This window comes from Gekko japonicus, unplaced genomic scaffold (genome assembly GCF_001447785.1).
Source record: "Gekko japonicus isolate JY-2015 unplaced genomic scaffold, Gekko_japonicus_V1.1 scaffold46, whole genome shotgun sequence".
In the NCBI taxonomy this organism is placed as follows: domain Eukaryota; kingdom Metazoa; phylum Chordata; class Lepidosauria; order Squamata; family Gekkonidae; genus Gekko; species Gekko japonicus.
The window spans coordinates 892945-905842 of NW_015169173.1; the positions used below are offsets into that span (position 1 = coordinate 892945).

Genomic DNA, 12898 nt, shown 5'->3' on the forward strand with positions numbered 1-12898 from the left:
TGCTGGCAGGTGTTGCACTAAATTTATCCTTGGGGAGGATAAGTTTAATTATTTTTACATTTTGGCTGATAAAAGCTACAATCCTGGATACGTTCAAATCTCTTTGAATTCAGAATGACACAGCTGGAAAAAAACCAGTCTGAAAGCGTTCAGAGTAACTCCAAAACTTGTCTATTTCTGGACCTAAAGAAGTTTGCACAGCAGGACTGATTGGTTGCCTACATAGTTTTCAGGAATTTTGAACATTTTGGAATCGTTTTCAATTCTGTTCACATTAATTCCATAAAGGTATACCTAGTGTCTAAGTGCAATTTCTCCAGGCCCTGTACACACCTGATCTCAGCCCATGCATACAATTTTATTTCTGAAATGACATAAATATATCATGGCAGTATGGGTGCAGATAAAACTACTACTTTCTTCATGTCCCCACCCCCATGCTTGGGCCAAGTACCCACTTTGCACTCATACTAAAACATTAAATAAAACCACTTGTTCAGAATAAGACAATGAGTAAAGTGGGAAATATCTCAGGGGAACCCAGCAGCATGCCTCCACATCCTAATAAGATATGAAATCTTAAGTTCAAAGAAGATATTACTCTGCAACTCATAAGTCCTACTTTAACCCCACAAAGTCTATCAACTGCAGCACCCAAATGCAGAGGGCACCTGTACCTTTACAACTTGAGCCTGTGTGTCTTTACTTTCCTACATGTCCTGCTGTGTTCAGTAGGACTTACTCCCAAGTAAGTGTATCTAGTATTACATGATTTGCAGATAGAGTCAAGTGGGTAGCCATGTTGGTCTGAAGCAACAGAACAAAGTTTGAGTTCAGTGGCACCTTTAAGGCCAACAAAGTTTAATTCTGGGTATAAGCTTTCCGGTGCATGCACACTTCTTCAGATACATTGAAACAAGACTTCCACAGCCATTACATATAGGTAACTGGCAACTAACCCCCCCACCCTACCCTCTCTCTCCCTATATGTAATGGCTGAGGAAGTCTTGTTTCAATGTATCTGAAGAACTGTACATGCACAGGAAAGCTTATACTGAGATCACGATTTGCAGTCAGCAAGGTTGAGGACAGCAACAGGTCCCATTTTGGTTGGCATTCCCTCTTCCTCTCCCCTTCCTCCCCTTTTCCAGCTATGTTTCCCCTTACCTCATTTAGGAAGCAGTGACACAGTCTAGAATCCAATAACGCCATCAATGAATTGTTTTTACTTAAACTTTTTAATTGTTTATTTCAATGTATTTTATCACTGTTGTTCATGGCTCAGAGCCCTGGTTACTCAGGGATAAAATGATTCATAAATTGAAATTATAAATAAGTAAATAAATATGACCAAGCTCCACACTGGTTGATTCCTGTAGATTAAATTGTACAGTACTCAATAAAAGCACAAAAGTAGGTAAACTGATGCTATCGTACTTCGCTCGCATTATGAGAAGACAGGAGTCACTGGAAAAGACCATAATGCTAGGAAAGTTTGAAGGCAGCAGGAAAAGAGGAAGACCCAACATGAGATGGATTGACTCAGTCAAGGAAGCCACAGCACACAGTTTGCAAGGCTGTTTACGATGTTTTGGTTGACATTAATTCATAGGGCTGACCTAAGTTGGAAGCGACTTGATGGCACTGAGCACATAAAAACAGGTGGAGCCATTTCTATCTGGTCAGTTGGCAACCTTAAGGGATCCTAGTGCAGTGACTCACTGGTGGCCTTTGAAGTCTACCCCTAAGCCCATATAGAGTTGCCAACTCCAGGTTGGGAAATTCCTGGAGATTTGGGGGTAGAGTTGGAGAAGAGTATGGTTTGGGGAGGGGAGGGACCTCAGCAGAATGTAATGCCACAGAGTCCGCTCACCAAAACAGCCATTCTCTCCAGAGGAACTGATCTCTGTTATCTGGAGAGCAGTCATAATTCCACAAGACCTGGAGGATGGCAATCTTAATTCCCTGCCACCACCCCTGTTTCTTGCTACAGGCCAGGGATACATAACATAAGAAGCTCAGGCAGTAGTACAGAATCCTATAAATGTAGCAGAAAAGGAAGTCACCTATGTCTCCCAAGCCACAAAGTCTCGTTTCCTTTTGAACCTATGTTAGTTGTCATTATTATTGTATATAGTATCATTAATGTTTATGGTGCTTTGCAAAGTAATATTAAAGGTCTAATGCTCCAATAAGCTTGCATCATATTGGGGGAGGGGGAATCTTATCAGACAAAAACACAAATATGAGCAAATGCAGTTAATATATGCCAGCTTCATTTCAGCTGGTTATGAGACCAGAGACTATATACCAGCAGTTTCTAACAGTGGTGGCCCGATCTTACAGTTGCTCTCATAAAAATGGGCAGTTGTGAGGCTGGAACAAGAGATGGGAAGGAAGGGTAGACATTATGCTGCTGTTGTGTATGTAATGTAATGTATTATAATGGAATGAATGTATTGAGCTTGAATCTAACATGGTATTGTAAAACGACCTATCAGAACAAAGGAAGTTCTGGAGGGAAGAGAAATGATTGGTCTTTATGTACTGTATGTGATTGGACCTTAGCTGACAATTGGGCGTAGCTTGCCAAGCCCAGACTGTTTAAAAAGGAGCCTGTTGCTCCATAGTTTGTCTCGTTCTGGTTCTTCTGACTTCGTGTTCAATAAAGCTGTTAATCACTGTTCACCTGCTGCCTGAGTCTTGTATCTAACAGCTGCATTTCGGTAAAATTTTCCATCTGCCTTGTGGTTTCTTTGGAAAAAACATATGTGAATCGCCACATTCACTTTCAATGTTAAGCTCAAGACAAGGAAGGCTCCTCCGAGCTAACTTATCATTGGTCAGCCCTCAACAGACCAATCAGAACGGGACTAATTCCCTGCAAGGGAAGAATGCTCATTGGACTTTATCTACACAACATCATTGGTTGTTATCCGCAAGTACGTTAGCCCGGGAACGTTTAAAAGAAGCCTAGCTCCCAATGTAAAACTATTCTGGTTATGACTTATTGCAAGTGCTTGTTCGTATCTACAATAAAGCTGTTCACTTTGTTGAAATCACTCTCCGGATCTTTGTTAGTGGCGATCTAACATGCCTACTTGTTCAAATCCTTCCAAACATTTGTACTTATGGTTGAAATAAACTCTGTGAATCAACCAAATCTAAGAACTTTTAAACCCCATATCCTAAGTGGATGGGAATCAGGAATATGCTTCATTTTCCCATGGAAATCAATGAACAGAACTCTGCTTTGGTGGGACTGCCCCCTAACAGTTGGTCTGTTTCTTGTCTTGTTTTGGCAACCCAAGTCTAGCAAATATTCAATTCCTGTTATTGGTACTGTCAAGTCACAGCCGACCTATGGCAACCCTCTAAGGTTTTCAAGGCAAGAGATTTTCAGAGGTGGTATGTCATTGCCTGTCTCTGCATAGCAACCTTGGATGTCCTTGGTGGTCTCCCATCCAAATACTAATCTGGGCAGACCCTGTTTAGCAGCCAAGATCTGACAGGATCGGGCTAGCCTGGGCAATCCTGTTCTTACTTGGAGCTAAATTGTACTGAAATCAGTAGGTCTGACATCAACACAAATAAATGTAGGAGTGGGATTTGAACATACCAGTAACACTGAATTTGGTCACCTGACCTTCACCTAAGTTTCTGAGCCTGTAAGTTCAGGATAAAAAAGAGACCAGAATAGCCCATTTTAAATATTCAGTATTGAGGATCAGAAAATGATGAGTATTAAAAATATATATATTTCAGTTTATTTTTGCCATTTAGTTTTTGTCTGTCATTTCATTGACACCCCAGTATAGGACATTGCTAAGTAGCCTGAAAACATTCTTTCCTTCCCAAGGCTCAAGCCCAGAATTTATTGCTTTCTTCTTCTTGTTGTTGTTCAGTCGCACAGTCGAGTCCGACTCTTCGCGACCCCATGGACCAGCTCCCACCAGGCCCTCCTGTCTTCCGCCGTCCTCTGAAGTTGGCTCAATTTCATGTTCGTTGCATCGATGACACTGTCTAACCATCTCATCCTTTGCCGTCCCCGTCTTCTTTGACCTTCAATCTTTCCCAGCATCAGGGTCTTCTCCAGGGAGTGCTCCCTTCTCATTTGGTGGCCAAAGTATTTGAGCTTCAGTTTCAGTATCTGGCCTTCCAGGGAACAGTCAGGGTTGATTTCTTTTAGGATTGACTGATTTGATCTTCTTGCAGTCCAAGGGACTCTCAAGAGTCTTCTCCAGCACCTTTCTTGCCAGCTGTTTATTTAATTAAAACTCTTGTGGGTTTGACTACTTCTAAAAGCCATTTGTTTTGTCATGATTTACTGAATTTATTGCTCTTAGATTTATGGGACATGTCTATGTGATTCACCCCACTGTACCAAGTTTTCATGCTGGGCAAACAGGACAGGAGGGGTCACTCAATTTTATTTCATTCATTGGTAAAGAAAAATGGAAAGATCTAAACTGTGAAAACTTCTGAAATGTGTGTACCTATTTAACTGCATCTTGTTGTACTCCAGATCAGCATGGTGTAGTAGTTAAAATGTTGGTCTAGGATCTGGGAAACAGGTCTGAATCCCCACTCTGCCATGGAAGCTTGCTGGGTGGGTGATCTTGGGCCAGTCACACACCCTCAGTCTAACCTGCCTCACAGGGTTGTCGTGAGGATGAAACCGAGGAGAGAACGAGGCAAGCCACTTTGCCCCCACTGGGGAGAAAGGTGGGATATAAATTAAATAATTATATAAATGTAGACGTAGAGTTTTTTAGTAGGGAGTAAGTTCCATTGCACATTGGGACTTACTTCTGCGTAAACATGCTTAGGATGGCACTGTTACCTGGGCCTTCTTCCCCGAGGCGGACATTTGTTTCCGCCTCAAAGAAGAAGTGAGGCTAGGAAGTTCAAACGCAAACATTTCCCAGCTCTAAGGGAAAGACAGGAGAGATTCAAACTGGAGCAGGAGGGTGGGGGAGGTGGCTACAGCTGGCTCGGAGCTCAGCTAGCCGGGACTTCGAGTGCACCGAGATGACGGCTTGGCTGTGAATCGCATCGCGTTGCATTGGCTCGCAGGCTGCCTCTGCTGCATCCAGCAGCTCGGCTCTCTGCTGAGCCTGCCTAGGCTGACAATGAATGGCTGCCGCTAGTGCTGCTTTGGAGGGCTAGGGGAGCAGAGCCCCTCCACTGAGCGAGATCTCCCCTCTTCTCTTTGCACAGGTGAGAGCCACGTCGCCCCGGCCCCCGCAAAAGACCCCTCCACTCCCGTGTGCCCCCTTCTGTAGGCACGGTGCCCATCGACCACCCTCCCCCCCCCATCCATCTACCCCTCCCCCATTACCCTGGGTGCTTAAACTTTCTCCACCACCCCCCCTTCCTTAAGCAGCCTCGAAACCTGCCTAGCCCTCCGAAGAGGGAGGGGAGGAACCGCATCCTCCGAACAGCAGCTGTTGCCCGTGCCTATCTCTTTGGGTGAGGGAGGCCGCCTTCAGCTGTTCTCCCGCGTTCGCCCCCCCCCCGCCTCCTCACCCCTTCCGGTATGAACTGCGCCTCTCTGTCCTCCCTCTCACTAGGCCTCTTTGCAGTCTGCAACCTCTTTCCCCTCCTTGTGGGGGCCATCTACCCCCCCCCCCGCGCTAAAGAGACCCCTTCCACTTAGAAATAGCTCCGTGGGCATCTGCTTCCTCCTCCCCACTCCCGGCCCGGGGTCTGTCTCTGCACTGGGTGGCCAGGAGGGTGCGGGCTCCTGGCTCCAACTGTTCGCAGGCCTGTCCGAAATTCCCCGACTTCTCCTACAGGGGCTTTGTCCTCCTTATCGCCGCCTTGTTTTCCCCGCACTCAGCGGCGGAGGGGAAGGGCCCGACGCCGAGCAAGCTCAAGTAAAGAGAGAGAGAGAGAGAGAGAGAAAGTTTGAATGGAGCGACTTGGCCTTTCCAGGCGAAGGCCTTGCCGGGCGGTTGGCTTGGAAACCCGGAATTCGAGGGCTTGGGAGATGCTTGGGCAAAGGTTGGGGGAATAGAAGGGGAGGGGCTCAACTTCCAGCCCAGGGGCAATGTCCGTGTTCCTGGAGGATGACCTTTCAGTGTTAAAATCGCATTGGGACCCAAAACAAAAAACCCAACAACCTTGAAACCTCGAGGAAACGAAACTTCCTAAAGTTTCAGTTATGGGGCTTTATGTGCAGGATGGAAGGCGAGAGTTAAAATGATACTGCGTTTGAGTAGTAGAGGAGTGGGCTTTTAGTTGCTTGGCGGGTGCAGCCCGATCCTTTGCATGTTGATCTAACTGAGTTTAATGGGGCTTGCTTTCAAGTGAATTTACATCGGATTGAAGTCTTGGTTTGCAACTTTTTCCGTTTGCAAGTGGAAGAGGTTAAAGTTGTCAGGGGTTGTTTTTGAAGGGATAGGATCATACCTGTTTTGCTGGCTAATGCATATGATGACGGAAGGAAACATTAGTATTAAGGATTTGGTTTGGATATGACTTTGTTCTCTTAAAGGCATCTCTAGGTTTGTGGGAACTGAACAATGCAAATAATATTTTTAATTGAATTGTTGCCATAAATCTTTTTCTTGTTGGATAAAAAAATAATCTTGCTGATTTTTTATTTAACCTGTCCAAATGCTAAAGTTACTCTGAAAAGTGTTGCTGGTTTGTAATTTGTGGTTTCATAGCAGGGAAAGGTTGCAGTATGTTTCATATTTGGCTAGTCTCTTCAAAAATTCTCTCACTTACTACTATTTTGCAATAAAATTGACTTCAAGAATGGGAGAATGCCATGTAGCTTTGAACAGGTTGTCCATCTAACTTCACAAGTGAGTGGGCTCCCTGAAGTTAGTTTCTGCTGGATGTTACAGGGGTCCTAGGAAACCGGAGTCCCTGTTTGTGGCTGACAAGTACATATATACAGCAGAGCTCTGCTCCAGAGAACACCTTATTGGTAGTTACAGCTGTGAATTAGTGAACAGTGTTATGTAGACCAAAAAGCCACAGTGAAGACCAAAGGTCTGTTAGTTATGATTTCTGCACTGATAGAATCTCATCCCCAAGGAGCAGGTAGATTATTATTCAGGAAGTATGCCCCACTATGATTAATGGGACTTGAAGTAAGGGTTTGTAGGACTGCAACTTTGGTGCAATGTACTGAAATACTAATGCATCAGTAGTGGATTATTTCCTAGAGTATCAAGGTAACCTTCAGCCATGTCAAAAATTAAATTCAGGCGTCTGAATATAAGCTGGTCAGGGTAGGTCTTTTTTTTTTTAAGGAGGGGGATACCATATTTACCAAATCTTATAATTGACAGTAATAGAAAAATGCCATGAAATTATAACTGTTTCCATGGAGTCAAACCATTTTTTCCCTTTTAGGGTTTGGTGTGTATTTGCTGTAACTGAAGCTGTTTTGATTTAGGCAAATAGAAATTTGATCACTGGATCAGTTCCAGTTCAAGAGCCAGTTTGGTGTAGTGGTTAAGTGTGTGGACTCTAATCTGGGAGAACCGGGTTTGATTCCCCACTCCTCCTCTTGCACCTGGCTGGATGGCCTTGGGCAAGCCGTAGTTCTGATAAGAGCTGTCCTTGAAAAAGAGCAGTTTCTGTCAGAGCTCTCTCAGCCCCACCTACCTCACAGGGGGTCTGTTATGGGGAGGGGAAGGGAAAGGAGTTTGTAAGCCGCTCTGAGACACCTTTTGGTAGTGGTATAAATCCAATCTCTTCTTCTTCTTCAAGTGGGAGCATTTACTTGTCATTCACATTATAATGTTATATGACATATCTGATACAATGCATAACACTGATATATCCTACTGTTAATAGTATGCGGATAAACAGAAAACTTTATAGGAAGTTGGAATGCTGTGGGAAAGCTATGTAGGCCCAACAGTATGTTGATCCCGATTGTTTCCGCATAGGGGAAAGATGTAACATGATGGGGGTACTTAGAAGCTTAATTTTAAAAATTCCATCCACTTGCTCATTCCATGCCACTCAGGCCCCTGATACTAGGGCCCTTTTTTTTCTCATCTCAAGGAGTGACATACTTCAGAACCAGGACTTTGGGGGGCTGCTGGACTCTGCACTGCCTGGGATACTGCAAACCTAACCACCATAGAAACAGCTTGACTGGGAAACCTCACTGTTTAATAAACAACTATATATATATATAGACTGCTAGGTCAAAGGTCAAAAAGAATTTTAGGCACTAAAGAGACTGGCAGGTTGGAGGAAACATTTATAAATGCTACTGTATTTATGCAAAGAGAAACCACTATTACTGGACATAATATGTGCAAATTTAAGATATTTATTTATTTATTTATTATTATTATTATTATTTATTTATTACACTTGTATCCCGCCCTTCCCAGTGGGCTCAGGGTGGCTAACAGAGGCCAGATCGTTAGTCTAGCCATAAGTAAAAACATATAAAAACACAATAAAAACATCAATACGAAGACCAAAGTGCTCTGTCCAGTTACTAGTGTCCTAAGTCCAAGATGGTATCCCTGCAGCTCAAGCTGGTACTCTTGGCGTACATATCCAGTGGCGGTGGCATATCCGATCTTCTGCAATGCTAACTTCTTCCTCGAGCCCTGCCTTTTGGGGTATGCCATACCTGTGGGGGGGGGGGACCACCCAACCTTGTGTTCCAGTAAATGCAGTATCTCTTTCCTCCACTCTGCTGCTCACCTTTGCTGTGGGTTGCTGTCGTAAAACAGGTGGCCTTTCCTACCTCCTGTTTTCAGTTCGGGGGGGGGGGAATTGCCAAATGTATTAAAATTGTTCTGGATAACTGGTTTGTATGTCTTCAAGCTTGTGCCCTCTCGTAAGCCGCCCTGAGTCCGCTCGCGGGGAGGGCGGGGTAACAATAAATAAATACATAAATAAAAAGCTTGATTCTGATTTTAGACAGGACTTGTATTGCCACATAACATCACTTTTTACAGTTAAAACTTTATTCTGCCTGGGTAAACTGAATCCCCACAGACCATTTTTAAAATGGCCCCGACTTTAAAAATCCTGGCTACACCCCAGGTGCTGGCTACACCCCAGGTGCTGTCTGAAATAGCAGATACTTGTTATGTTTGAGTGCTATGTTCAAGTTAACAGAAGAACTTCAAAATAATCAAAGCAGAAAAGATTTGGTGTGGTTTGTCTAATTTCGTTTTTCTGTAGAATTATGTTCTCTCTGAAATAGCAGACACTTGTTATGGTCTCTGGAGATGTGATACTCTCTAGTGAGGCTGCGACCCTGCCTGAATCCCACACTTCTGTTCTTGTCCCTGGCTGCTAGGCCGAGTGCTGGCAGAGAGGACTTGATGCAGACACTATGTAATAATTATGCAGATGTTAACAAAATAAACTGTGGAAACATCGGCATGTTAAATACTGCATGTACAGTTCTGGCCGCCTACATCTTTAAATTACAGAACTTGAAAATGATACAGAGGAGGCCGGGATAAAATGCCTTTCCTTTGAGAAGGAGCTATCAAGATAAGCAACACCTAGGTGTTTATGAGTCATATGCAAAATCATGAATAAATTAGCAGAACTGTTTACCTTTTCACATATACTTTTAACTAGTGGGCTCCTTGATTAAATGAATGCATAGCAAGTTCAAACAAAAAAAATTGTCACACCATTCTGTTGATCTGTGATACTGTCTGCTACTGGAAGCGGGACTGCCAACATTAGGGAGGGACAAAACAATTTATGAGTGATAGGAGCATGAATAGATGTTGCCTAAGATACGGCAGTGTGTGTGTCTGTCTCTGCTTAAGGTGCTCTTTATCCTGAAGTTAACAGAGGCTGGGAAGAAGAAAAATGAAATCTACTTCTCTCTCTTAGTAACTTACTTGATTATACTTCCTTAATGGATTTGGAACCTGCCAAAAGAGTAAAGTGTACTTTTATCCTACCAAGACCCTTAGAAGATTTCCAATGTGTTAGAAAAGTATGCAGTAATAATATAGGGCAGTTTAAAGTTCGACCAAATAGCGAGACGGGAAAGGAGGGAACATCAGGGTAATTTTATCTCCTACTGTAAAAACAAGACAAAAGGCTGGAGGGGGGGGGGATGTAAATGTGAAGAAAGATCAGATAGTTTATTTTAGGAAATGTTTGAGATTTCTAAGTGATTTATGCAGTGAAATAAACACTTCCAGTATAGTCTGCAGTAGTTCATAATTATATAAGACCGGCCACGCCTAGCCTTTTTGCAGGCACTACATATTCAGTAGATGAGTCTGACTGACTGGAAGATGTTCTTATGAATATGATGAGGATGCCGATACAGGCAGCTTTGGGGCCTTATAATATTAGGCCAAGGCCTTGGAGGGTTAGCTGCCCTCTTTACAGTGTATCAGTAGGAATTCTTGGTAGATCAGCAGACAATTTGACTCTGCTGTATGAATTAGTCACCAAGGTCTACTAGCTGGATATTCCCCCCCAATTCTTTGCTTGCCATACAGATTTGGTTTCTCTTTTCATCCAGCTGCAAAAGGCAGCCACAATCAAAGTCCCACCCCTTACTCTCATTCCTGTTGATCTTGCTGGGAAGAAGGGAAGGCAGAAGAATGAAACATTCTTGTGCCTGTTAAACAATGGGATAGCAGGTTGACTGTGTACTCAAAAGGCTTATAAAGTCTGCATAAATGGAAGGCCTCATTCTGTCGCTGTAAAAGACTTGGGGCTTATGCATGGAGAGAAACAGAGAACAGGAAGCCAAGAGATTTTAACAACTGCTGGGTTCTGTACCCCAGCTACGGGTGGTTTGGGGGTGGGGAGACTAAATTTCATAACCACCACCCTGCTCTTATAGTTTTGAACAACTTAAACCTTTTGTGTGTTTGTTCTCCATTAGGAACAAGGAAATGAATAGGGACTTTTAAAATAGTTACTTCTGAGCCTTGGAGAGGTTATAGAGATCCTTTTTCTTCTGGGCTTTGCTAAGATCATTGGCACTGTATTATCAGAGCACAAAATGTTTTCTGGCTAGCACTGGTGAGGTTGATTTACATGAGGAACAACCAGCCTGCATTTCAGAAGGTTTATGATCCTCACTTCAGCAATGTATTTAAAGGGCCTTAAGAACCTGAGACAACTTAAATCAGAAACAAAGTTATTTTTTAAAACCAGAAACAAATTTATTTTAAGTCACCAGAAGAGTTGCCACATTCTCTAGTTTTTACATCCATTGGCTTCAATCCCGAGCATTCTCAAAAGTGTTTCGCTGTACTCAGTGCAGCTTAATTCAAAGTGAATTCAGTTTAGGATCAGGATATCAAGAATACTTGTGCTAAACGGACCACAAAATCACCTGTACAAGTATTCTGCCTTCAGCAGAGGCTAGTGAGATGTCTCCGGAAAATTCACAAGTAGGACACTGTGGAGAAAGGTACAGAAAGCTGACTGTCATTAACGACTGGTGACTAGAGAAAAACTGTGTCTGAATATGGAGGCTCTATTTTCACAGTGTACAGCTGTTCCACTCAGCAGAATTCCTTTTGGGAAATAACTTGTCAGACTTGCCACTCTAGCCATCTTGTGACTCTAGTGAAGGCTAGTCACACTGTGGGCTTTAAAGAGTTGGTATTTATCTGGCAGGCTGAATCTGAGTTTCTAGTTATAATCCTAATGAAGGGCCCAACCCTCGGATATCTTTCACAACACACAACCCCAAAGGAGTAAGGAATCGGATGTAATTGTTCTGTACTTTTTGTTGATGGAGGCTCTGGGTGCTTGGTTCTGTGATCCTTAGTGTTGTGTGTGCCTGCTAACAGATTGTGGGTAGTTGCTGTGTCAGGAGACAAAGTCTATCTGGACCCTTTGTGTTGATGGGGGTGGTGTTGAGGGTTGATGCGATATTTCTTGTCTGTTTTTATATGCTCTTAAATACTGTTATTGGCTTATATTGGCTTATAGAGATTTGCTCTCTGACTTTTACTTTAGCCTGCCTCCTGTTTCAGGGCTAGAATGGGTGCTGTTAGTTGAGCTGTCCGTAATTTGCCTTCTGTACCAGGCATGTTGAAAAGAAAAAAGATCTCTTCTCTGCTTGGGCGATAAACAGCTCAACTAACAGCACCCATAAATGTGGCAAACATGAAATTAATTTTTGAAATAACTGGGAGGTGAAACTGATGAGAACATCTCCTTCATGCTCCCAGTCTTATTAGAAAATGGGACATGTTAAGTGTGCTTAGCCACTGTGAAATACATACTGGTTATTTAGGCAGGGTGTTGCCTCACCTTCATTCCAGATGAATATGAAAGCCATTCTGGTACTCTCATTACCACAGGATTAAGTTGTTGGATTGAGATAATTTCTAAAGCAGGGCTGGGTACCAGGGTTCAAAGCTCTAACTCTTGAAGCAGTGTTGTGTGTTCCGTTGAGGAACATGTGATCATTCCTTAGACTGCTTTGCTGTCTGTCCCACAGACTAGAGAAACATCCTGGAGGGGAACTAGAACATGAAATCCCTGCAGTCTTCTCTTAAATCAGCTCAGTCTGGTATGGCACTTGTTTTTGTCCCAAACTGTTTGCTCTGTAGATAGCAAGTATTACTGAATTTTGTCCTTATTTTCTCCATTTGTACCTTCAAGATTGGGAGGTCCGCCCATGTCACACAAGCAGCAGGATGGATGCCAAATAAGAGCAGGACAGCTGCTCTGTACGGATTCAGAAAGATCACTATCCAGCCTTTGAGCATGATTTAAAATTTATTTTTTTAATCACCCTCCTTCAAATCTCAGGCAGCTTCCTGTTCTTGAACTTCCATGTAGTTTAACTATACCCTTATCTTCTTGATCTTTCTCTGTCTGAAATTCCCCCATAATGAGTAAGTAGAGCACTTTTCTTCATAACACAGAGTTCCTTGATCCTTAGGAGTAAAATCTA

The 12898-nt window shown here is 43.2% G+C and overlaps 1 protein-coding gene across 2 annotated transcripts in view; it reads left to right on the forward strand.

Moving 5' to 3' along the window:
- Nucleotides 1–5136: 5136 nt before the first annotated feature.
- Nucleotides 5137–12898, forward strand: part of NACC1 (nucleus accumbens associated 1, BEN and BTB (POZ) domain containing) — a 38998-nt gene continuing 31236 nt past the window's right edge. For both annotated transcript variants that reach the window (XM_015415866.1, XM_015415867.1), the window contains exon 1: nucleotides 5137–5220. The gene's annotated coding sequence lies outside the window, so the exon portion shown is untranslated. The remainder of the gene's footprint in view (nucleotides 5221–12898) is intronic.